This window comes from Epinephelus fuscoguttatus, linkage group LG15 (assembly GCF_011397635.1).
Source record: "Epinephelus fuscoguttatus linkage group LG15, E.fuscoguttatus.final_Chr_v1".
Taxonomy (NCBI): Eukaryota; Metazoa; Chordata; class Actinopteri; order Perciformes; family Serranidae; genus Epinephelus; species Epinephelus fuscoguttatus.
This window is the reverse complement of record NC_064766.1, coordinates 10434735-10461107: the sequence shown is the minus strand read 5'-3', so window position 1 is coordinate 10461107 and position 26373 is coordinate 10434735. Positions and strand designations below refer to the sequence as shown.

General features: G+C 38.8%; 3 non-coding genes across 3 annotated transcripts; all 3 read left to right on the top strand.

The window, feature by feature from the left end:
• Positions 1-599: 599 nt before the first annotated feature.
• trnal-caa (transfer RNA leucine (anticodon CAA)) lies at positions 600-681 on the top strand. The gene has a single exon. It is a non-coding gene; the product is annotated as a tRNA-Leu (tRNA).
• A 1273-nt stretch (positions 682-1954) lies between these two features.
• On the top strand, positions 1955-2036 carry trnas-uga (transfer RNA serine (anticodon UGA)). The gene has a single exon. It is a non-coding gene; the product is annotated as a tRNA-Ser (tRNA).
• Positions 2037-18522: 16486 nt separating this feature from the next.
• trnas-cga (transfer RNA serine (anticodon CGA)) lies at positions 18523-18604 on the top strand. Its single transcript has one exon. It is a non-coding gene; the product is annotated as a tRNA-Ser (tRNA).
• Positions 18605-26373: the final 7769 nt, after the last annotated feature.

Here is a 26373-nt window from a genome sequence, read left to right as displayed (position 1 = left end):
TGCTCTCCAAGTTCCACACATCCCAATCTGATCATGCTTCTTTTGGATGTGCCAGTACCCCACCTGACGTGTGTGGTTGTGCTGCTGCCATGGTCCTGCCAGATGCCTCCTGCTGCTGCTGCCATCATTAGTCATTAGTCATACTTCTACTGTTATTATACACATATGACTATTGTCACACATGTATACTGCCAGTGTCATACGGATTACTGTAAATTTATTATGCTGATTTGTTCTGTACGACATGTATTGCACGTCTGTCCGTCCTGGAAGAGGGATCCCTCCTCAGTTGCTCTTCCTGAGGTTTCTACCGTTTTTTTCCCCCGTTAAAGGGTTTTTTGGGGGAGTTTTTCCTTATCCGCTGCAAGGGTCATAAGGACAGAGGGATGTCGTATGCTGTAAAGCCCTGTGAGGCAAATTGAGATTTGTGATATTGGGCTTTATAAATAAAATTGATTGATTGATTGATTGATTGCACTGCAATGAGATGATCAGTGTTATTATCTTCACCTGTATGGGGTTCTAGTCTTGTGGCTGATCATTAGACAGGTCATTACATACATTTAGAGGAAAACCAGGATGAAGACATCAAAACAGTAGCTGTGATGGCAGAGCAGTTAAGTTGTTGGACTCAAAATCCAATGGGGATTCCCTGCGCAGGATCAAACCCTGCTCACAGCGATTGTAGCTGAAACATCATCGTGAGTTAAGTTTTGTCAATGAAGTTAATGCTTACAATGTATGGTTTTATAATCAGCCCATACAGCTGTCAGGCAGGGAAACTAATAGTGCTACAAAATACAAAGACATGTATTCCAAGCCCTGCGCCGTGCAGTTGAAGCTATACATCGATCAGCCACAGCGATAAAACTGATCATTTTGTTGATATGCAATGTTGTTATCATGCACCTACCACCCAAACACTGGAGACCGAGTACACCCCCAGCAGGACAGTCCTCCCTGCCACACTGCAAAAACTGCCAGGAAAGATAAGAGGAATGGGACAAAGACCTCAAAGCATCAACTTGGCCTCCAAATCCCTTCAGATTCCAATCTTATCAAGCTTCTGTGGGATGTGCCAGTATTCCACCTCACTGCCCAGAGGACTCAAACATTCCAACATTTTGGTGCCAGACACCACGTAACACCCCCAGATGGATGAAGGTGTCAGTTGTACCTGTGGGATGGGCTCCTCTCTGATATTGTCATGTGCTGTAGTTAAGTCTCGGATGTAATCCACTGTGAAACTAAAGCCAATACAGCTGTGATGGCCGAGCGGTTAAGGCGTTGGACTCGAAATCCAATGGGGTTAAATACTATAGTTGCTTACCAATTATGTACTTTATTTCAAGCATATGGAATCCTTCATAGTGTTGGGAGCCTTCAGTGGTACTAGAGAAATACATGTGAAATCATGCAATACAAAAAACAGACCATCCTGTAATCATGTTAAAAAGAAATTAAACTGAGAAAAAATAAATAAATAAAAAAAGCCTTGATCAAGCCTTCCAGCTAAAAACTTACAACCAGACCAGTTTTCCAATCAAACCAAATGGGGAAAACCTAGGGTTTGCTTGAACCGTACAAAACATGTTTGGTTTGAAAGAGTGAAAATTCAAGAAAAGTCAGAATAATGGCTGACAGCTGTGATGGCTATGTTTCAAATTCAGTGCTATTTCCTCTCGAAGGTTCAAACCCTGTTCACAGCATTTGAAGAAGCTTGACACATCCTAAACTGACTCTGTTTGAACTCTGCTCAAGTGGAGACTTTTATATAGAAAATAAAGTTACACAGATTTAAGGGCAGGGCCACTTGAGTGACAGGCTGTCTGCAAGGCATATCTACAGTCTGTGAGTCAAATCTACCCTTCAGTCCTCCACAGCTTTACCCCTCTAACCACATATGGTCACTTCTGGCTCTAAAAGAAAAAAAGTGAAATAAACAGCCAGTGCAGCTGTGATGGCCGAGTGGTTAAGGCGTTGGACTTGAAATCCAATGGGGTTTCCCCGCGCAGGTTCAAACCCTGCTCACAGCGATGTTCAATAGGATCTTTGCATTTAGATTACAATATATAATACTATAGTTGCTTATCGATTATGTACTTTCTGTACTAAAAGAAAACAAGATGTAGACACTTGAACTTCTGAACTCATGGCATTAAAACAGCAGTCCACAAACCAATGGGTAATGCCACAGTAGCTATGTCCATTAATTATACAATCTGTTGAACAGGGCCACAAAGCTTTTTTAAGTCTAACTCTAAATGTAGTTCAGTGCATCAGTCAAACTACACCCAAGCAGCTTAGCCAAATGTCTGCTCTCAGATCAACAGACTGATTATCATTATTTGGAAATGAGTGATTAAATTATTGCCTGAAACATATGGCAATGTGCAATGAAATTGCAATGAGAGATAATAACAATGACAGCAGTAATCTATGGCAGGCTGTTGACTGCTGACAATGGCCTCATTTCAACTTTTAATACTCTCGTCTGCTGCTTTACTGTCACTTTATCAGTTTGAAAGACTGGGTTTCATTTGTCTCTAATTGCGGATTATATGTTTCATTGTTTTTTCTTCTACTTTTAGATTACGCAGTCGAGTTCTGGGTAAAGCTATGTGACCGTTTAAAAGTTTGATTGCATCCAATCAGGTGGCTGAGAGGACTAATCTATATGTTTGAATGGTCTTTCATGTTTTCAGGTAGCAGAAAGTCCTCATTACAGATAGATGTTATTTTGTGTGAAAGGTTTCGTTTTGAACATGGAGAATAAATTGCTTGACAATGGTTCACACAGTTCACACTGGCAACTGAAAGAGCAGAAACAGAGTTAAAAAGAATGGAAGAAATCACAACTGGAAACGGGAAGCTTAGCATCAAAATGTTTGCAGATTTAAATAGAAAGTGTCAAGTTCACAGCCTATAACAAGTTGGAATTAACAGGCAACATGTTGCTGTAGAAAAGCTATTCTTTAAACTTCACAATAGGATTAGAAGGTTAGTTGAGGCTTGCACTATTTGAATCAGATATCAGAAAATATCAGCTGACATTAGTGTAGATTTCATGGGGGGACGCAGGGGCAATTGTTGCCCCCAATAAAAGCATGAAAGTAGCAGAGGACTTTTATTTTGACAAAAGTAAAGATATTTTGACTGATTTAAACTGATACAGAGAAGGCACAATTTTGTGCATTAGAAATTCACCAGAAGGCAGGAAATTAAGTGTTTAGTGTTCAATAAACAAAAACCCTTGTCAGCTAAATATACAGACTGACTAATCACAGCTTTAACATATTCAGTCCAACCAGTAATTATACTGCAGAGGGCCCAAAGAAAAATATAAAAAATAAAATGTTTAGAGCCCAATTGCACTGTTGTGGTTCAATAATGATTGAGGGTCACTTAATGCTTTTATGGACTGGAAAACAGGTTTGAAATTTAAGTTCCAACACTATTTCCCCCTGTAATGCAACACTGTGGGGACGTCGACTAAATCAGTGGTCCTCAAATCACCACTTTTACACCGTATATCACCACAGAAAATATTAGACTGTCCAAGTACCACCACTCTTACTATTTCTTGTTTTGACTGTTATTAGCCACAGACATGCTGTTCGGGTGGCACTAGAACTACCCCTTAAACTCTTCCACACAACTCTCTGCTGTGGAGACTCCACTGGCACTGCTTAAGCAGCCACCAGCATCCGGTGGATTGTCACCCAGTTTGGTTTCAACACCCATTGACTTTCACAATATCACTCCGCTTGTGTATGTGTGTGTGTGTGTGTGTGTGTGTGTGCATGCGTGCGTGTGTGTTTAATATTCAGATCTCTCACTGTGATAGCTCAAGATGAAACAAATGTAATGAGAGGGCCATTAAATTGAATTTACTGCAATTTCCCTGAAAAACATCTCAGACTGACTGGATGAAAATACATAACAAAGACTCTAACAGATAATCATGTCTGTCTGTATGATTCTGTATGATTATGCTTTTAAAAAGAAGCTGTTAAAGCAGGTTGCGGAAAATCTCTGCTACCTCAAACATAGATATATAGATATATAAAGGAATAATAAGAGTAGCCCTTATTGCCATCGCTGAGGTTAGCTTGAGCATGACCGTTTATCCCCCCTACTGATCCACTGTGTGTTGTATTGGTGTCCCATTAGGTGGGTATATTGGGGCTTTCAACAATAATAATGCAGTTTCACTCACAAAAAAACACAGAGTCCAGTTACTTAAGTACTGGACTTAAAGGAATACTTAACCCTCCAAATGACTCATCCTGTATTACACTGAATTCGTAACAGAAAATATTGTGTTTCCTTGCAAGCCTCCACAGTGGACAAAGAATTCAAAAACCAGAAATCAGTATGTTTGTAGGTGTTATTGTGTGACAGTGGTGTTTTAAAATGTTAGTTGCTGAGTGAAGTACAAAGTTGAGGTATTTGTACTTCACTTGTGTATTTCCATTTCTTACCACTTTTTACTTCTACATAAAATGTTTACCCCCACAACAGTTTTAGTTTCAATTTACTTTGCAGATTAAGATTTGTCAAACCACATTATGTGCTTAAATATAATGATATGATATGATATGATATGATATGATATGATATGATATGCACCATATCTTGTTGTCTGTGCCCAGTTAGCTAGCTACCAGTGTGTTATACTGGTCCATCTACACCTCCCACTTTGCTACTTTTCACTTCCCTCAGGCCCACCAAGCATTTTTTAGGAACTCTCTTGATTGCCATTCCGCATCCATCCACTGGATGCCCTCAGACCTTTCCCCCTGTCCCAGTCACCTGACTCTCTAACTCACCTGCTCACCTGTTTCCACTTCCCTCATCAGCCCTATCTGTGCATATACTAGCCCCCTTCTGCCCCAGTTGCCAGATTGTCAATAACGTGTCATGCATTTGTTTCCCTTACTTTGTACTCTGCACCTGCAATCTGCAGCCTATATCCTGAAACCTGTGTCTGTACCTGCACCCCTTTCCTGCTTCAGAGTGGTGCCCTGTGGATTCCCAGTCATCTCTGTTTGGACATGCTACCTGTGTTAAATTTAGTCATTATAATTCAGGAAAAATCTGTAAACTAACAGTGTTTCTCTGTAGAACTTTTCGTGACATCACTTTATTGAAGGTGTTTGATTGTAACGAATTAGGAAAAATCTGTGAAATTACAGTGTATTGTAGCAAAACTTTTAATGTAAACTTCTGTGAATTTATTGTTTGTAGTGTTTGCAGTGTATGTTTTCACTTGCCTCCCTCAGTTGTCTATGTTTGAGTTCTCATCCCAAATCGCTGCCCAAATTCACCGCAAAGATCCCATGAAATGGATATTTGAAGTACCAACTTGTTCTCATTACCAGGGCATCAAATACCAATGCTTTGTCACACCCCTTGGTGTCTGAACCCAGCACACTTCAGCGTCTGTAAAAGACGCGGCTGGCCTTTAACTAACTCCAATGTAAGACCATCAGCAGAAATATTCCAGAGCAAGTGATGTAGTAAAAAGACAGAGAAAGTTTGTTTTGGGAGGAGGTGGGGGTGGATAGAGGGGTCAAACAAACACAGGACCGCCACCCAAGAGGCTACTCATGTGACATGAGATGTTGTCAATGTCATTTTACCTAATCAAGTTGTGTTGACAAGACCTAACAAGGTTTATTTTGAAAAGACACTGTATGCATTACCAAAGTGGATGAAACTGAAAAGTCCAACAACTAATTAAAATTGTAGATTTGGTAAACCCTTGTCACTTGTGGAGTAAGATAAGTCAGAGTCTCTGCAATGTGGTTACTGTCATAATTTATTTATATATTTTGGGGTATTTTTGTTTCCAGTTTAGTTCAGATTGTCAGGAGAAACAATAAAAGGAAGAAAAATTGTTGAAATACAACACAGAACAGCTACAGATTTCTTCTTTTAATGTAACTTTTTTGGTGTATTCAGCGCCAGTGGGGCTCAAGGCTCAAGCCCTGTCAGTGTCAGCAGCAGTTCCCTTCACACTGAGCTGCAGAGAAAATGGGACCCCTAACCCTTGCAGAGTTAGTATCACACTTTACCCACCGAGCATCGCTGCAATTAAGTTAAATGGGCACACAAACCATATTGCTAATGTTTTCATGAAGCCAGAGCCCCAGAGAAGTATGGAGATTGCAGAATCCATCAGTGAAATTGCGCACTGACATGCCCCACTAAGTTTGACTGCGCGATGGAGCTCACTTATCCAAAATGCATCCAATATACAGATATGTCCAAACGCATGACGTGTCATCAGAAAACCACTGACAGGCCCGTCACAGACAGCAGCTGTTTGTTCCATGTTGGAGAATCATAATCCGCACTGAAAAGCGGGACAATCAAATGTTTCTCCGACTGGATTTTACAGCCAACAAATGACAGTTTGTTAAATTTAGACTGAAAAGCCAGCAGAAGGGGATTTTACAGCCAAATGGCAATTTGTTTTTACTGAAAAGCCGGCAATAACTTCATCCCATCATCTGTACAGACAAAAATCCTTATTAGCAAAGTCATTTCATTATTCTCATGTACTCAATAGAGTGTCCTGTAATTCAGCAGGGAGAGAGAAGTTTAGTTTTCTGTGACAAAGAAGCTAAAATAGTGTTACTCGCTTTTTCATATAAGATTCTTAATTTTCATTTTTTCTATTTCAAACTGAGTCAGCAATGGATGGATATTTTCCTAGTGAGCAGCAGCAGCAGCAGCAGCACTTTTATGATTTTAATTCAGTGTACAATTAGGACCTGCTTCTCAGTGATATGATCTTCAAACAATTATATTTAGTCTAGAAAACTAGAAAATATTCAGTTTTCAGCCATATCTACTTTTGATTTGAATTTCAGTGTTCTGCTACATGGGTTGTTTTGTCAGGCTCAGGCCAGGTTCACATGGTCAAATCTAATTTCTGTAGTTGTGGCGTGGTTAGCCTAGCTTTGCACAGAAACAGGAAACAAGGAAACAGATAGCATGGCTCCTTACCCAGATACACCTCTAAAGCTCACTAACATGTTCTTGTTTGTTTAATATTAACCAAAGCAGACATGTTAAAAAATGACACTGTGCCTGAACTATTCCTTGACAAAAACAGTTCATCTTTAGGCTGATCGGGGCCTCCTGACGAGATTTGTACTTAATGCACAGACGTGACATCTGAACACATTTTTCCAAAATGCTGAACTATTCTTTTTCAATAATTGTCGACAGAAGTTTTTATAAAAGAGAATGAAATTACTTCACATGAATAAAAAGACATTCTCACTTCTTTTAGAGAATTATGTGATTCTAAGGCATAATACCAGATTAAATTATTAAGTTAAACTGAATATTTCAGTGAAACTGCAAACGAAAAGAATTTGGTGACACCATGTAACTTTTTCTGTCCTTGTAACAAATAATGTAATAGTTGTTTTCAATTTGGAGAATCCAGTTCTCACTGGCTGCCCTCACTTGTCGGTGACAAGACTTGCAGCTATTTAAAACCCAATCTGAATCATATGTCGACATTAATGGAGTTAAATTTGTTCATGCATCTTTTTCTCTCTGTTTCAGCTCTCTGTCTGGACTATAATATGTATAAATTATGAATTAAACAGACAAAAGGTTATGTCTGGGTCAGAAAAGTGAAGCCAATGTGCAGCCCAGTCACCAACAGAAAATACTGGCATTGTAAATTTCAGCAAGCCATGAATACGTTAACATTTACACATTTCATATGTATCATGTCAATGTTTCTAAAGTGATTCAGTGTATATAAGCTGACTTTGTCATCAGGAGGGGGGGATGGTGATGGTGAATGGTGTGTCACCTAGGTGAGATGCTTGCCAAGCTGCAGATTAATGCAGACCATTGTTCAAGATCAACAAACAACAAAACCAGATATGGTGTAATGATACATTGCTGTGTTTCTGTTGGCTCTAGGCTCCAAACATTGGTGTTTTGCAGTGACCTATTACTGTTTTTCCAGTGGGGGTAGGGGCACAAAAGGCAGTTTTTTTTTTACCAAGACTTCCCTGCCCTGTGATTGTGCCGAAACCTAACCTCAACCACAACCTGTCAACCACAGCTTTGTTGAAACAGAAAGCTTCATCTTATCCGCTAAATAATAAGATGCAATCATAACATATCCATGGTTTGCAAAAACATACACTCCTACAAGGCCTTAAACCTGCATTCTTTCTAATGGCCAGCAGGGGGCAACTCCACTGGTTGCAAAAAGAAATCAAATTGTATAGCAGTCTATGAGAAAATGACCCTACTTCTCACTTGATTTATACTTGAGATTATGGTCTCAGTCTCTAGTTTTATGTCTTCTTCAATATAACATGATGTTCATTTTGTAAATTAGGGTCCTGTTCAGAGTAAAACAGACAGGGTATGCTTTAGAGCGTGGCTACCTTGTGATTGACAAGTCACAATGGCAGCAGTGTCCTCGAGTTCAGTCAGATCCACCCCTTGCTCTTACACTGCTCAAACCTCTCCTCCAAATATGGTCACTTCTGGCTCCAGAAAAGATGGCACAAGATGATGATGCAAATTTCGTTGTACTCCCAACAAATTTTGTTGTACTCCTTGTATGATGACAGTAAAGTCCATTCTATTCAACTTGCCAACTTGATTTTGTCAGACAATATCACAACCCTGAAATAATGATTTGGTCAGGAATGTGTGTATCACAGTGTTGACTGTCTTTTGATATTTGAAAGGTGTTTAGGTGTATGGATCGAAGTTGTAGTGGCCATTCTACATGCCACCAAGTCCCTAAACAACTTAGTCTGCAAGGTATCAGTCTTGGCTCATGTTCCAATGAAATAAGTTCAACTTTTTTGTGAAGACCCAATGTACAGGGGGTTGCAGAGACTTGAATGAGGGTTTATTTGAACAGAGCTCACAACATCACGGCAGGTGATTCTCATCCAGCTTACATCTCAGTCTGGTCCACTACCGACCTCATGTTCCAATAAATCTGTTCTAATTAGACTTTATCACATGGTCAATAACTTATAGCAGCTCCAACCTACTCAAACTTTTCTGCCTCATCTTAGCACTGAGTTGTCCAAAATCTTTTTTAGCCATGTGAACTTAAAACCACATGACAGCATCATCACCTGTCGTAAATAACAAACTATACTTGTATTCTAGCACTTTGTATCAGAATAGAAACATGGCATTAGCGTATTCCACTTATAATACATTATTCAAACTATACAGACTGTTGTATAAACTTCTTACATAACATGTAATGCTAACATCTATTTTTTGACATAATACAAAGGACTTAAGTGGCTACAGAGGTCTCTTCTATCATGACCTAGAAACGCTTTCACACAAAGACGTCCTTTTAAATGTACAACTTGATGCAGACGAACCCTGAGAGCAACAGAGAAACTTCACACATTGTTGAAATACTGTTGAATGGAAAAAGAATAGCAGCAGTCACACATCAAGAGTTTCCCTCCTGCTGTGCATTCAGAGAGCTCTATTGTCAACAGAGACGTCTGCCATTTGAGAAAAAGATGCCACCTTCTGTTCAGACAGCTGGCATTAAAATACAGCTCATTGTCGAATACAGTGGAAGCATTAGCTAAATGCATTCTGGTCCTAAAATAGTGGGATTTGAGGAGTAATGATTTTTCAAAGAGGACACGCTTTCACTCCCGCGCTGATGTACAAAAAAAGGCCAATGGCCCATTAATGAAAGTGGAATAGGCTTAGCGCACTTTGAATAACCATTGGACTTAATACAAAAGCCATCACGGAGTAATCTGCAGCATTTACTGGGGATTAGCATGTGGAGAACAATGCCAGTTTAATCCTGAAAGGCTGACCTGTTGCCCAGACTGCTGTAATTATGATTACCAGAGCTCGCATCATGATGAGACATTTCATTTACACGATAACAGAGTAAACAGAGTGAATATAGAGTATTGTCATTTATATAAGTCTTTTGCACCACCAGCCTCTCATCTACTTGTGTTGGTCTCTTTGAATTATGTGTTTTTGAAATATGAGCAGATATAAACAAACACTGACACTATTGTGACTTTCTATTCATGGTCCTCAGAGGATGACTCTTAACTCCTAGAGACTTTAAGAACAGGTAAACATGAGATTTTTATCATTCATCTTTGGGAGTAAAGGAGAGGCATGTCAACTTTTTGCATAACTTTTTATTGATACATTTAAAGTTCCTTTGTCTATATATAATGTCCACAGTTGAATATTGTATTTCTGTAATTTTGTAGTTCTTGGTTGTGAATTTTTGAGGTTTAATCTCAGTTTTATCCATACCAGCAGCAAGACGTCGCTGCAATGTTACTCCTGTTCCATAATTAATTATCTTGTCAACTATTGTATGGACTGCCATTGAATTATGCACATACATTAATGTTCCCCTCGGGTTCAATAATAATAACTTTCGTTATCTTTAACCAAGCTTTTCAACTTTTCTCCAGAACAATCAGCAGTTCAAAGATTTCATTTATCCAATATTTTGGTTTATGATGAAATACCTGCAAAACAAATGGGTTTCCATCAGCCTCAGCTAGACTTTGTGTTTATCTCTAATTAGCAAATGGTAGCAGGCTATACTAAGATGGTGAACATCATAAACATCACATGTTAGCATTTAGCTTAAAACACTGCTGCTCATATGTACAGCCTCATAGAGCCGCTAGTGTGGCCGACTTTTTATTTTTCTCAATCAGTGATTAAAGGATAGAGTCAAGGTCACATCACATGTAGCTGTCACCAGATCCACCTTTGAAACTGTGCATCTCTAAGTTGTGGCTGTATAAATACACTTGATTTGACCTTACTGAGTTTGAGTGCCATGAATAAGACTGAAGCTGCGACATGCAGTTTTGCGCAGAGGGGAGTTTTGATTCTGAAACAGACCTGAGTTCAGCCTCAGTGGCCACAGCAAAAGATACACCTTTTTCCCCCAACAACTAAGGCGCTCACCCAAATGCCAAAGAAGAGCTTATTATTAAAAAACAAAACAAACAAACAATAAAATAGAAAATTCAGTATTTTTTACCCGCTGGGATTTAGTCTGGCATTACAACTGTGATTATTTGGCTCTGCCCACAGAGACTTCACCCAAACTATAAGGTCGTTTCTGTCTCCAAAACACCATTAAGTATAATAGATCACTATCAACACTTACTACAAAAGGATTGTGGTAATTTGTAACTCATTCGGGATGCATCACCAAATAGGAACTGTAGTTTGATGACATGTAGTTCTTCCTGATCACACTTACTGTAAGTTGCTTTAAAAAAGCATCAGCTAAATGAATGTATTGTAAAGTTATCATATACACTATATATATGTATCATGGCAAATATTACAGCAAAACTCTAAGCCTACAGAAGAATATCACACTAGAATAAAAAATCATACCATAAAGTACACAAATAAAGTCTCTTAAGACAAACAACAGAGACAAGAATCCTGTAGAGGATGATTTTAAAGATACCATAAGAGATCACAATAAATCAGACATAATAAAGTAACTGTAAACCCACTATACATGAATATGAATACTAGTATTTTATCAGTATCCCACTGACAATCACATAAACTTAACCAAGCATGCCTGCTGTACTAACCTTTGCCTTTACACCTCCTCCTCCTCTTCCTCTTGGACTTTCCCTTCATATCACGGTCTGACCTCTCCATGTTTCTGCTGCAGGTCCCATTCACCAGTGCCATTCAGGAGATTCCTTCTTCTTTTAATTTTTCCAGTAGTTTTGTCCTCTGTTGCTTCTTCTCTTCTTCTTGTCTGAGGCAAAAACGCTCAGGGAGGATTGAGAGTGCAGCTCTGCAGCAGGAAGCCCTCTACAGTGACTGACTTCTCTCCCCCTTCTGCCGGCTTTAGGAGGCAGGCGGCTGTTCAGAGTGTGACATCATGAGGAGAGGAAGAGCTTTGGTTCAAGCTGTGATTCAGCATCACTGATACAAAGTCACTGAGTTTTTAGCCATGGTAATGGCTTGACTTTATAGATGGCAATGTCAGTCTGGCAGTTTGGTTCAGCTTGAAGTACCTCAATAACTATGTGATGGATTGTCATAAAATTTGGTACAATTAATCATTGTCCTCAGAGGATGAAGCCTGCTGACTTTGGTTATATCTGACTTTTCCTATAGCGCCGCCCTGAGGAAGTACTCAGATCAATTTTTATTCAGTAAAAGTAATAATACCATGAAAATACTTTGTTACAAGTAAAACTCCTGCAATGAAAATGTTACAAATGTAGTATCAAGGAGATGCTTATTAAAATTAAAGTACTCGAAAAATGCCCCCTGTTACTATTCTGTCCAATCAATAGTACAAACCTAAAAAATTATCAAAAATAAACTAAAATTGATCGAAGGAAAAACAGTAATTTCTGAAACTGAAACCATAAAATTATTTCCTGTTAATTGAGTAATTGAGTAATCAACCAGTCATTTCAGCTGTGTGGCTAAATTGTTGGGTAGTTTATAAGAAAACATCATATTTCATAAGCTCCTCATATGATTTGTCTGCAAGTGTCTTAATTTGTGTAGAACAGATTCATTTGGTGAGATTTGGAAACATGGTAACTTTACTCCAATAGATTATCTTTAAATTCCAATCTGCCAGTGTCTGCAGTGGGTGAAAAAAATATCTGTTATCTATATTATCAAAAAGGAAACAAGCAGATAGAGGTGCAGTCTCATTTCATTGATACTAACCTTCCCTTCCTTATGCAAATGTGTGATGCTGAATGCAAAGAGTTAGTCTACAAATACTTTCAACACCTCAGAGGACACCTGTCAATGCCAAATTTGTAGTGCATGGACTAAAACATGTCAAGCCACTGGTTGTGTCCTTCAATATCTAAATAAGGAACTCATAATCACCCATATTTTAATCTGAATTCTTCCAATGATGGTCTTTCATTCACTCCCCCAACCAGTTTTTATTTATCTGACTGTATTTGCTTTTTATGATGATTGTTATGTGCTATGAGCAAATAAGCTAAATTTTTAGTGGTCAGCAGAATGATGCACCTGAATCTCAGAGTGATAATAAATATATATTTAAAGCACACACAAAAAAGAAAAACAAAGACCTGTTATGATTAAACACTTCAGGAAAAATCAGCACTAGCTGCACGTACTGTTTATCTATGTTCTATATGCAGAGTTATGAATACTGCATGCAAGCAGTATTATGCTACTTTTGCACATTTGTACACATGTATTAAACATTACAGCACTGAAATGTGGGTTAGAAAGGTGCTCAAGCTGTGTTGTCTCTGCTGCAGACAAACTGAGCTTCTGTAGTCATGCAACACTTTTATCTCCTTTGTCTCTGCTGTCTGGTCTGCAGGCAGCAAAATGAACACTGTGGACGATTTAAAATACCTTAATTATAATAGATACAACAAAAAAATAAAGTGGAAAAACAATTCAGTTGTTTAACATAAATATATTTCATTTTTATGTATACATTTGCCATTAGAATTAGAATTTGAATTCTAGCCCAGATGTCAAAGTTTCCAAAGACATTAAATATGTCAAGCTGAACTTTGGGAAAATGTAGAATGTAGAGTATTTGACAGGAGGATGATGTCTGGAGTCTGGAGGTTTAAATACTTCATTCAGTGTACACATCTTGTAACATCAATAAAGAGCTGATACAGATTATATATAATGTATGTGATGCTGTTGGCAGTGTGGAATGATATGATTTCAACAACTTTAAAGCTACTGAATAGAAAAAAGGGGAACATGCATTTTTATTGGAGAGAACATTAAAAAAAACTATAATAAGAAAAATAACAAAGAAAGACCTCCTGCTCCAATTCGGCATTTCCACTTCACTATTTAGCATCATAAAGCCAACTTTGCATAATCTTCCCCACTTCACCTTTATGTCCAATTAATAGCAGCTGTTAAATCCCTGCCAATCACCTTCCTCAAACTGATAATCTGACTGCGTTACATCCAAGCTGGAGATCCAAGTCGTCCCCTCTGTTTTGCTCCCCAACATTATTTCATTGTTGCTATCATCACATTTCATCACTTCACCCCTCCTCTCTGGCCTTTCCTGTGTTTTGATCCCCTTGGTTTGCAGGTTTCCGGTGACTGACTCCCTCTTCAGAGGATTAGCGAGATGCTGTACCTCTTTGTTTATCTCCAGCTGAAGGTGGCGTGCTGCTGAGCCTCTGGGATCCACAATTCTTGTATTTCACCTCACTGACTCCCAGAGCTCCACTGCTGTGTTCTGCGTACGATTATCCACAGTTTCTTAGCACGTGCCGTGCCTTCACTCATCATGTCTTGAAAGTAAATCTGAGCAGGAGAAATAAAGAGAACTCTCCCTCTTTGATGTGACTTACCTTTTGGAGTATTATTCTTCTCTGTTAATGGGGAAGTGTTAGGGATTTGGCTGCATTTGTAAAGTGACTTAAATGAATATGTAGATGTATAGCTGGTATCTGTTTTTTTAGCCATGCTGAAATATCTCAACAACTACCAGACATTTATGGTACCCAGATGATGTATCTAAAGCCCCTTTCCCACTGAACAAAAAAAAAAAAAAAAAAAGACAAACCCCACCAACACCAGCTATTATCTGGCTCTTTTAATGGGAAAGGTTATACTTGGCATTTTCCCCGGGGTCAAATGACTCTGCAGTAATCACAGATATTTATATGCTCCAGCCTCGATGGGCTCTGATCGGCAGTGTTGGAAATACACAACGTATCCTTATACAACGGTTAGCATGATATCCTACGAAAATGCAGGCACAACACATCCTTAATGTACAGTTATCTAATTTACGTAAAATTACGGAGGTTAGCTTTAGGCAAGTATAATTACTGTGATTAGGTTTAGGAAAAGAAACATGTAGTGCGAATGTACCTTACAATGACTCAAAGTTCACACAGTCCCAAACACCCTTGTCCAGGGGAAAGTGCTACGGGAAAGTCTGGGTTTTTGTGACCCATCCACCACTTATCCTGCCTCCTTACAAGACACCTCCTCCATGGAGAGCGCCATCTTGCGCTGCCATGTTTCTACAGTAGCCCAGAACTGACAAACCAAACAATCGCTCTGTACATTCAAGATTTTGCATGAGCCACTGTATGGTGTCAGAGAAACACAGAATATTGAACATGAAACTGTTTTATTCAGTGTTTTTACTGGTGTAAATCACTGGGTCCAGAAGAGGAAGAGACCTCTGTGAATAGTTTGGCTCCTGTGAAAAACCTCCTGAATGTCTGGATCATAAATAAGATAAGCACACATGAAGTTTACCTGAGAAAATAGGTGAGCACAGAATGATCATTTAGCTGACAAACCTGCTACATTTAAATCCATGCCATAATAATCTGGGCCTCTCAAATTGCAAATAAAGTATACCCAACAATTCCAAGTAAAGTGGTCTTCCATACTTGAATACTACTTCATACATACTTGAATTAAACAGAAGAATATTTACTCAATTATAATAGATTTTTTTGAGGGAATGACATAGATTCAGGGCTTTTGAGAAAACTTGCAGGGCTGGAGCCCCAGAGGCCATTCCCCTGCTCTGCCCTTAAGTAAAAGTTCAAAGACATTAGCATTAAAATATACTTAAGTAAACATACTCACCATGCTGAATGGCCATTTTCAGAATCATATATTGGATTATAATTAGTAATGCATTAATGTGTACGCCATATTAATGTTGCTGGTAAATGAGGAGCTAATTTAGAATAATTTATGTAGTGCTGGGTAGTTAAAGATTTAATGATACATCATAAATTATTGGATTATTCATCATTTCTATCTAATGTACTGGAGTAAAAGGTAATATATTTTCCTCTGAGATGCAGTGGAGTAGAAGTATAAAGTAGTATAAAATAGAAATAGGGAAGTAAAGTACAAGTACCTCAAAATGGTGCTTCAGTGCAGTACTTAAGAAAATGTACTTAGTTCCATTCATGCACTGAACATGAGAGTGGTATTTAATCATCTTGCTCTCTGTAACAAAGATGCCCAAAAATTGAAAAGACAACATAATTTGATTAGTCCTACTGTATTTATTTATGTGTCACACTGTCATCAGAAGTGGATCTGTCTTACTCATCAACACTGTGTGAAGCTTTACCCTGAAGGTGCGATAAAACATGAGGCAAGCTCATGACTTGTGGTCCCTACATTTTGCACATAATAGTCTTAAAGCATCCACATTTACAGAAAAGTCTAATCTTATTTGTCACAATCATTCAAGGCTCTTTGGAACTCAAAACAGCAACATGTACTAGATTTGATGCCAAGTGTACACACCTATGCAGCCTACACAGAAATGCGCAGCTTCCTGATGTGTTCATCCATGTGATAGTATTATAACGTGTCCATCATCTCCTCCTGCTCTTCCCAGACATCCAAGCTGTTAAGGTGAGATAAAGTGGATGTGAGATTTTAGCATCATGCAGACACAACAGAGAGGCTATTACTGCGTCTGATGAAGAACAGATAAATTGTACTGTATTTCAGCCTGTGGCTAAGATCCCACAGGGCAAGCAGAATGAACTGCTCACCAAAATGAGCTCAACATTCCAGCAAATAGGACACAGCAGCTTCCTTGTGTACTCCTCAGGCCAAACATTATACTGTACATTAGATCTATCTCAGTGTCTCTCTGTAAAGAGTTGCAGCCTGCAGGCACGTACTCCCCAGCATCTTCAGTCAGATCTGGCTGCATGTATGGGATAAATGCAGGCGTATTGTTGAGTCATCTGGACATTTATGTCATTTTACAGAATTAGCATATTTATGTGTTTGTGTCAGTCTCCATAACTCTTTCTTCATCTCAGTCCAGACTTTCTTTTCCTGGTTTTGGATTGCTTTCTATGCCCTCAACATGTTGTTTCCTGTTTTATTAATAATTTAACTTGTTTCAATGTAAATCCACAGTGCATATACATTTTCTCTGAATATAATATCTTTTAAATCATTTCGATGGTGTACATTTTTTGTTTGAAGCAAAATGAGACTGTGTCAGTGAAAAGTTGTGCAATGCTGCATGCATCTGATTAAGTGCATTGCTGTCTGCCTCTGTTTCTTTTTTGTAAAACCACTGAGGGGTGACAAAAAGAGACAATTTCAAGTTTTACACAATAGTCATTGGTTCCAGTGAAGACAAGTGGCTTTGCTCATGGGTGAGAAGCCAAACAGGTTCAAATCCTGCTCACAGCAATGTCTGTTATAGACAAACTGCTGTATATCACACTATGGTTGCCTGCCAATGGCATATTTTGTTTCAAGCATACTGAACTCTTAATAGCAATTCAAACTGTAGCTGCAGAAAAAACAATATTCCCCATAAGGAGCATTGAATGGGACTAAAGCAATTGATATATGATCATATTGTATTTATATGCAGCAGTAAACACCAAAAACATTCTGACTTCATATTTGAAAATACCTTAAATTGCAAAAAAAGCCTTCTCAAAGCCTTCTAACTGGCAACTCTCACATTAGCAGAAATGAACCAAACCAAATGAGGCAGACACAGGGTTTGTCTGATCCAATCAAAACAGGTTTTCTCAGTGTCAGTGGTCATCTCATTAAAATGCAGTATCGTGGTAGGAAACCTTGGGTCCCAGCTTTCATGTGGATGCCACTTTACCTGCACCATCCAACCAAACACTGTTGCAGACCAAGTTCACCCCTCATGGTAACAGCACTACCCAATGGCAGTGGGCCCCCAGAAGAACAACTCACCATGCCATACCACAAAAACTGTTCAGGAAAGGTCAGATAAAGTGACAAAAGCTCCAGGTGTCGACCTGGCCTCCAAATTCCCCAGATACCAAATGCCCAGGATACCTGATCAAGCTTTCAGAAGACACGCCAGTACCCAACCTTGCAACCAAGATGACTGAAAGGATTTACTGCCAACACCTTAGCGCCAGACCCTGCTGAACACCCCTGGATCTCTATGTCCATGGCTCAAAAGGTCAGAGGCTCTATTGTAGATCTGTCTTGCCTCTGACCTGTTGAGGCACTGACACAGGACATCTGGGGTATGGGGCTGACCCACGGATGCTCAATTAGATTGGGATCTGGGGAATTTGAGGCCTGGTTGATGCCTTGAGCTCTTTGACACTTTCCTGGGGCCATTTCTGAACATTTTTTGTGGTATGGCATTATGCATTGTTCTGCTGTGAGGGCCACTGCCATCAGTGTTGTTGCTGTTAGTGGGTGTACTTAGTCTGCAATGGTGTTTCAGTGGATGGTGCGTGTCGAGTGGTCGTAGTGTTGTGACTGATTGATATACAGGTACATGTGGTGTCTTCCAGAGAAAGGGAATCAGTATATTGTAAAAAATGTTGTGGACAAATCATCTACAGGTGTTGGTGGTACCTGTGATATGGGCTCCTTTCTGATGTTTCATGTATCGTAGTTAAGTCTGTGAGGGCTCGCACATTTTCCACTGTACAATTGTCAAAGGTAACAGCTGTGATGGCCGAGTGGTTAAGGCGTTGGACTCGAAATCCAATGGGGGTTCCCCGCGCAGGTTCAAACCCTGCTCACAGCGATGTCTGACTTTCTGTATAGATAAGTAAACTATACTATGTTATACTTTGTTTCAAATGTATATACCCTAATTAGTGATGAAAACTGTAGCTACTAAAAACAATATTATCATCTGCTGGGAGACTTCAGCGATACAAGAGCATGATGTACGAGCATATTGTATTTACATCAAACATCAAAAATATTCTGACATCATGTTGAAAAATACATTAAATTGCCAAAAAAAAAAAATTCACATCGGCCAAACCAAATAGGGTAAACACAGGGTTTGGTTGGAGCAAACAGAACTGGTTAGGTGTGAAAATGAAAATTTGTAGTTAGGATTATGTAGGCACCAAATGCATTTTGTTAAGCTTAGGGAGAGATTGTGCTACTGGTTTAGCAGTGTTAGGGTCTTTGCCTAACCGTAACCTGAGTGCTGTCTAAACCTAAACACACACCTTACTTAGGATGTGAACCCTGGTGCTTAAGTCTTGCCTTTTCTATACCCACCATCCCCTCAACCACCCTGACCGCTTCCCAGTCCTGTGATCCTATGTGGTACATAAATGCAATGCTTTCTTCACCCAAAAGTTTGCCTCTGAATATAATCCAAGAAAGCAATTATGTTTTTATCTCAAGATAATTGGACGAAAAAATGAATAATGTGTACAATAAATATTTTACAGCACCGCTGTACCTACAGACCTCATTTGGCCACTAGCATGGTCTTGATCTTGTTTTTTATCTTGTGCAGAAACGTTCAACAGTTTTGTTCATTTATTTTCAAGAGATCTTTACACTTACAGATAAAAGTGCTGTACAACATTTTGTTTCTATGATGATGCATATTATTATTTTTAAGAACAAGAGCAACTGTTTCTTTCCCAAGCCTCCTTCCATTTATCTTTCCACCCTTTCTCCCTTTCTTTTTATTTCATATCTTTTTTCTTGTGTTGATGCACTGTATGTCCATGTTGCTTTCTTTGAAGTGTATTGAGACTTTGCACATTTAATATTCTCGATTTCCTTCTTTTTCTCTCTTCCTCTTTTCCCTGTTGGCTTTCTTTCTTCCCTTTCAGTCTCTTTCAGCTACCTTGTCATCGTGTGTGTGTGTGTGTGTGTGTGTGTGTGTGGGTGGGTGTGGGTGTGTGTGTGTGTGTGTGTGTGTGCGTGGATGAGGGGTGCGTTAGTTTTATTGTTTTTGAGAGCGACGCCGTGAAGTCAGCCACCCTGGTCACGGTTGAGTGAAGTGGCGGGGAGTTTCATTACGCTGTGAAATAACGATCACACCGTGATTAAGTTGATTAGATTTCATGAATATTTGAAAGGCGAACCAAATTGCTGATTAAATATTTACTGGTGGTTTCCTTCCTGACAGACTTGGAGATCATATCGCATCTCCCAAATGACTGACTGTACTGTACTGGAAAGTCTTTATGTCTTAGCACTCCACTATAATATCATATAACTGTAATTATGTGTTAATCAGGTTTATTATTGTCAGTTTCAATAACATTTAGTTTAAGTCAGGTAGCTGTTTACATGGGATGGTGTATCTATTGTGGATTATAATGACAATAAAAATGTGCAAACATTACAAATACTCTACTGAACTACTGATGCTAGCTGATGTTTTATTCATTTAACAATATGTGTGGAAGAAGTACTCACATCCCTTACTTAAGTAAAAGTGCCAAAACAACCACATAAAGGTGTTACATTGTAAATATAAGTCCTGCATTCAAAATCATCTGAAACGTATATGTGCAGTAAAAATCTTGTTCTGGAGAAAAATACCCCCTGTAACTGATATATCATTGTGTATTGCATTAATACTGATTGTTAATACTCACACATTAATGTATAAGCAGCATTTTATTGTGGTGGAACCAATATGAACTGCTTTATGTACAGCTTGGGAGTTTAGTCCAGGTCATGAGATGATTAATACGAAGAGGAAGAAGAAAAAACAAGTTCTGTTACTTTACTTTGTCTTTTATCTAATCTTGGCTTCTGTTGTGGAACAGCGGATTATTTCATCTATTTGGACCAAAAACAATTGCTTAATGAAACTGTATAGTTTAGAGGTGAAACTGTATCTTTGGTGGAACTGCTAATAACTATTAGATATCTGAAACATGACAAGAAACTGCCTTTTTTGTAAATTTGGGAATGGTTGTTTTCATCAGTGCATTGTGTTTTAAAACCTCATCACATGTTGTTTTGTGTAAAATCTGATGAAAAACTACCAATTGCCACATGTCAAAAAAATATTTATAGTGTAACATGAAAATGTTAATACTAATGGGATTTGTCTTACTTGGATTTTGGGAATAAAGTTTTGGAACTACAGTTCCCATTATGCATTGGGATATGTAAAGAGGAAGTATAATTGTTAGGCACATGTTTTTTTTTCTTGCCAGTATTAGTTTACATAGTGCCAAATTTACACATTAAAAATATGCCGAAGTAGCCATTACTAGTTCCTGTTTGCAGTGTACCTGTTGTTGTAGAGACAACTATCACTAGATTATTTTGTTACTGAAGAAAACTTACTTATTCTCTAAGTCCTACAGTTATAAGGAACATCTTTTTTCCTGGCTGGATTTATTCAACATCAGTAAAATGGTACTGACTGAAATACTGAATGGTACTATCCTTGGAAAGTGTTAGTCACACTCAGTCTAAATGTGTATCATGTCTGTGAGTTCAGCTTTGACTCTTTACTTTTTGGGGATGACCCTTGCATTGCTGAGTTCACCTTGACAAACCCCTTAGAGCTGCATCATAGAAGACATGGAACACTGGCGGCTCCAAGTGGCAGCCAGAGGTAACTGTGTGTTGTTCTTAAAATGTTCTAGGAATTAGGGATGCACACATACATATATGAACAGCATCTGATTTTTTTGCAACAGCCTGATGTTGCTCAAATGTCATTTCTACCTCATGAGCTGATACTGCAGCCTGACACCTTTGTGTCTGGACAGCTGATGGGACTATCTTTAAAACCACCTGCTCTATTTTACACCATTCATTGTCACCTGAAAAAGTGAGGGTTCTATTTTTTGTATATTTAGATAGCAGATAAACTTACTGCCATATACAGTATACATATACAGTACAGGCCAAAAGTTTGGACACACCTTCTCATTCAATGCATTTTCTTTATTTTCATGACTATTTACATTGTAGATTCTCACTGAAGGCATCAAAACTATGAATGAACACATGTGGAGTTATGTACTTAACAAAAAAAGGTGAAATAACTGAAAACATGTTTTATATTCTAGTTTCTTCAAAATAGCCACCCTTTGCTCTGATTACTGCTTTGCACACTCTTGGCATTCTCTCCATGAGCTTCAAGAGGTAGTCACCTGAAATGGTTTTCCAACAGTCTTGAAGGAGTTCCCAGAGGTGTTTAGCACTTGTTGGCCCCTTTGCCTTCACTCTGCGGTCCAGCTCACCGCAAACCATCTGGATTGGGTTCAGGTCCAGTGACTGTGGAGGCCAGGTCATCTGCCGCAGCACTCCATCACTCTCCTTCTTGGTCAAATAGCCCTTACACAGCCTGGAGGTGTGTTTGGGGTCATTGTCCTGTTGAAAAATAAATGATCGTCCAACTAAACGCAAACCGGATGGGATGGCATGTCGCTGCAGGATGCTGTGGTAGCCATGCTGGTTCAGTGTGCCTTCAATTTTGAATAAATCCCCAACAGTGTCACCAGCAAAACACCCCCACACCATCACACCTCCTCCTCCATGCTTCACAGTGGGAACCAGGCATGTGGAATCCATCCGTTCACCTTTTCTGCGTCTCACAAAGACACGGTGTGGTTGGAACCAAAGATCTCAAATTTGGACTCATCAGACCAAAGCACAGATTTCCACTGGTCTAATGTCCATTCCTTGTGTTTCTTGGCCCAAACAAATCTCTTCTGCTTGTTGCCTCTCCTTAGCAGTGGTTTCCTAGCAGCTATTTGACCATGAAGGCCTGATTCGCGCAGTCTCCTCTTAACAGTTGTTCTAGAGATGGGTCTGCTGCTAGAACTCTGTGTGGCATTCATCTGGTCTCTGATCTGAGCTGCTGTTAACTTGCGATTTCTGAGGCTGGTGACTCGGATGAACTTATCCTCAGAAGCAGAGGTGACTCTTGGTCTTCCTTTCCTGGGTTGGTCCTCATGTGTGCCAGTTTCGTTGTAGCGCTTGATGGTTTTTGCGACTCCACTTGGGGACACATTTAAAGTTTTTGCAATTTTCCGGACTGACTGACCTTCATTTCTTAAAGTAATGATGGCCACTCGTTTTTCTTTAGTTAGCTGATTGCTTCTTGCCATAATATGAATTTTAACAGTTGTCCAATAGGGCTGTCGGCTGTGTATTAACCTGACTTCTGCACAACACAACTGATGGTCCCAACCCCATTGATAAAGCAAGAAATTCCACTAATTAACCCTGATAAGGCACACCTGTGAAGTGGAAACCATTTCAGGTGACTACCTCTTGAAGCTCATGGAGAGAATGCCAAGAGTGTGCAAAGCAGTAATCAGAGCAAAGGGTGGCTATTTTGAAGAAACTAGAATATAAAACATGTTTTCAGTTATTTCACCTTTTTTTGTTAAGTACATAACTCCACATGTGTTCATTCATAGTTTTGATGCCTTCAGTGAGAATCTACAATGTAAATAGTCATGAAAATAAAGAAAATGCATTGAATGAGAAGGTGTGTCCAAACTTTTGGCCTGTACTGTATATCAGAAATAGAAATTGGATACAGATATGTTGTGATATAAACAACCACTGATGCAAATTGAAAAACACTAGCTTGCATGACACCCTCTGTTGGAATGATAATAATGTCCATTTAGGGCATAGTCATCATTATAATGTTTTTAAACTGGGCACAGTACACTTACATATTAACAATTCAACTGGTTTTATAAATACTTTAAACCAAAGGGATGAGACCAGAAATCTGAAAACTTTGTCTTGACAAGAGCCCTGGTGATGGTAAGAGACCACTGATTTCACTGTTAAATTTGTATTTGCTGTCTCCTGTGTTTAAGTCAGGTTTCCCCTCACACTCGTAGCTTTCATCAGAGGCAGATGTATCAACACACAGTAGATATGGCAAATATTTCTACAGACCACCAGAAGGACAGACACTTTAATGTCCTCTGAAGAACTATTTGGTTTGCAGCTATGTTATGAACATTTTAAGAACTTAAATCATTAGAATGAAACCTTTTGTGTGTTAGACTCTATCTACATTTTGAGCTTTAGCTTTGTTGAAGCTTAGTGACTTCATTATATGCTCAACAGTACAGCTGGCACTAAAATTAATATTTTTCCCTATCACCTCCTGGCAGACATTTTGATAAGATATCTTCCAATGAGCAGCTAGTGTATAGAACGAGGTTGATCGAAAGGATCTTAATTACAGCAGAAAGCTGAAAGTCACTCTGCTTTAAACAAAAAAAATTCCACCCTATGAGGTATATCTGCGTTACTGATAACGGAAACCTGGAGTGATCAGATTGTCGTTGAATTATAGGTTGATGGTAGACTTTATGTGTGAACATACTGGTGCTGTTTGGGGGAAATTATACTAACAGAGGCTGGGGGCCTCTAACAGCTCAAGGTCTGTTCATTTATATATTGTATAGAAAAATCTATACAGACTGATTCACTCTTTTCAGCAGATGACATCACATCTTGTTTTCAGAATGAGACTTCTCCTTGGAAGAGACTTAGACACAATGACAAACAGACTGAATCAGAGTGAAAGGTAAAAAGACACTTCAGACACTTATAATATCAATCCGAGCCTGTCTGTGGCAAAAATAACCACTGTTAAATTGATGTACACTGATGATGCACAATTGCCCTTTATAGTTAAACTGCAGGTGTTGCAGAGCTGCCAGTTGCAGCCCTCTCTCTCAGTACTGGACTAATTTCACAAATAGCTGTTCACATCAGTCACTTAGACACAAAAACACAGAAAACTAGCTTTTCTCGGCGCACCAGTTAAGTTGCAACTGCAGCTACAGCACAGAAGATGTATACGATCAACACAGCTTCAAGGTGGGCACCCAACATTAGTGTCACAAACTCAGTATCTGGCTAAGTGTAACCTCTTCTGTTCTTGAGTTATGATGTTGAATAATGGCCAAAAAAGCGTTCTTGCAGAACATTATAATGTCACAGTTTGTAAATGATTTTATCATGATTATTACATATTTCTGTTAATTAAGTTAAGTTAAGTTAAGTTAATTAGTCTATGAATTCTTGATGAATTCATCATGCTTTGTGAGGTCACAGTGACCTTGACCATTGACCTTCAACCACCAAATTCTAATCAGCTCATCGCTGAATCTATGTGGACGTTTGTGCTAAATTTGACGAAATTCCTTTCAGGTGTTGTTGAGATATCAAGTTCATGAGAATGAGATGGATGCAAGGTCACAGTGGCTTTAACCTTTGGCCATCAAAATCTTAAAAGTTCATCCTTGAATCCAAGTGGACAGCTGGCCAAATTGGAGATAAATCTTTGGTGTTCTTGAGAAATTATTGAGAAATCATGCTCACTAGAATGGGACGGGCGGACAGACTGACAACCCGAAAACATAATGCCTCTGGCCACCGCTACGGCTCTCCAGGTTGACAAATGCAGAAGTTACTCTTTAACACATAATAATCTTAACTTACATTAAATTAAGTATATAGTGGAAAGTAACTAAGGAGTTACATTTACTTATATAAAGTTCTGAGTTACTGTACTTTACTCAAGTATTTTGATTTTAAGGTACCTTATACTGCTACTCCACATTCAAAAGGGATGTATTGTACTTTTTACTCATCTATTTGGCAGCTGTATTTGGCTGTTGGCAGAACTGTATCTTAAAAAGATATAATTAGAATAATATAAAGACCTATTGTGATTTGGTAAATAACACCACCCAGCAGTATTGTAAACCAGTATATAAAGTAGCTCTGCCACAGCCACAGCACCAGCTTACATCGCTAAAATGCAATTGACATGATATTGCATCAATAATAATAATAATGATATAACATATAATAAGTAACAGTGACAGAGCCCATTTGCCTGCATAGTAAATACTTTCACTTTTATTCTTCAGGTGCATTTTTCTAATTATAATCATGTAATTTTTCTTAGTTAAGATTAATTAAGAGTATTCTTAAATATGGTTTTGGTCCTTTTAGTTACCAAGGTCTTAAAACCTCTTCCACCCCTTAGTATATTGAAGAATGTTTATTTCTTTAACTAACCTAACTGATTTAGTGGCTCATCGACTCAGTGAATATTTGAATGACGAGGCAAACGCATGATTAAGAGTTATTTTCAGTTTAGTAAAGCACAGTTAAGTACTGTACAGCTCAGTGCATGAATCACTGATGTGTAAACAGTGTCAAAGCCAGTACTGATCTTAATGATATATTATTTGCTGATTGGCTGATGCTGTTTTTCTTTAGATGTCTTGAAGCTGCCGTTCTTCATACCTGTCTAGAGTTTCACTGTTTCTATTCAAGTCAACATTTGATTACAGAGAAAAACAACTCACAAATGTTGTGTGTGACAATATCAAAGTAATAATAGCCCGTCACACTGTCTGCTGAGATGTTCTGCTGGATTTAACATGCGGTCACCCTGTGCTTAGTCATTCAGCTGTTTGTGGGGGGCTGTGTGGTGCAGGAGTGGGTAGGTCCCCCTCCCTGTCCACCAAAATGGATTCCTCAGCTTTGTGAGGGTACTCTCTATAAATACCC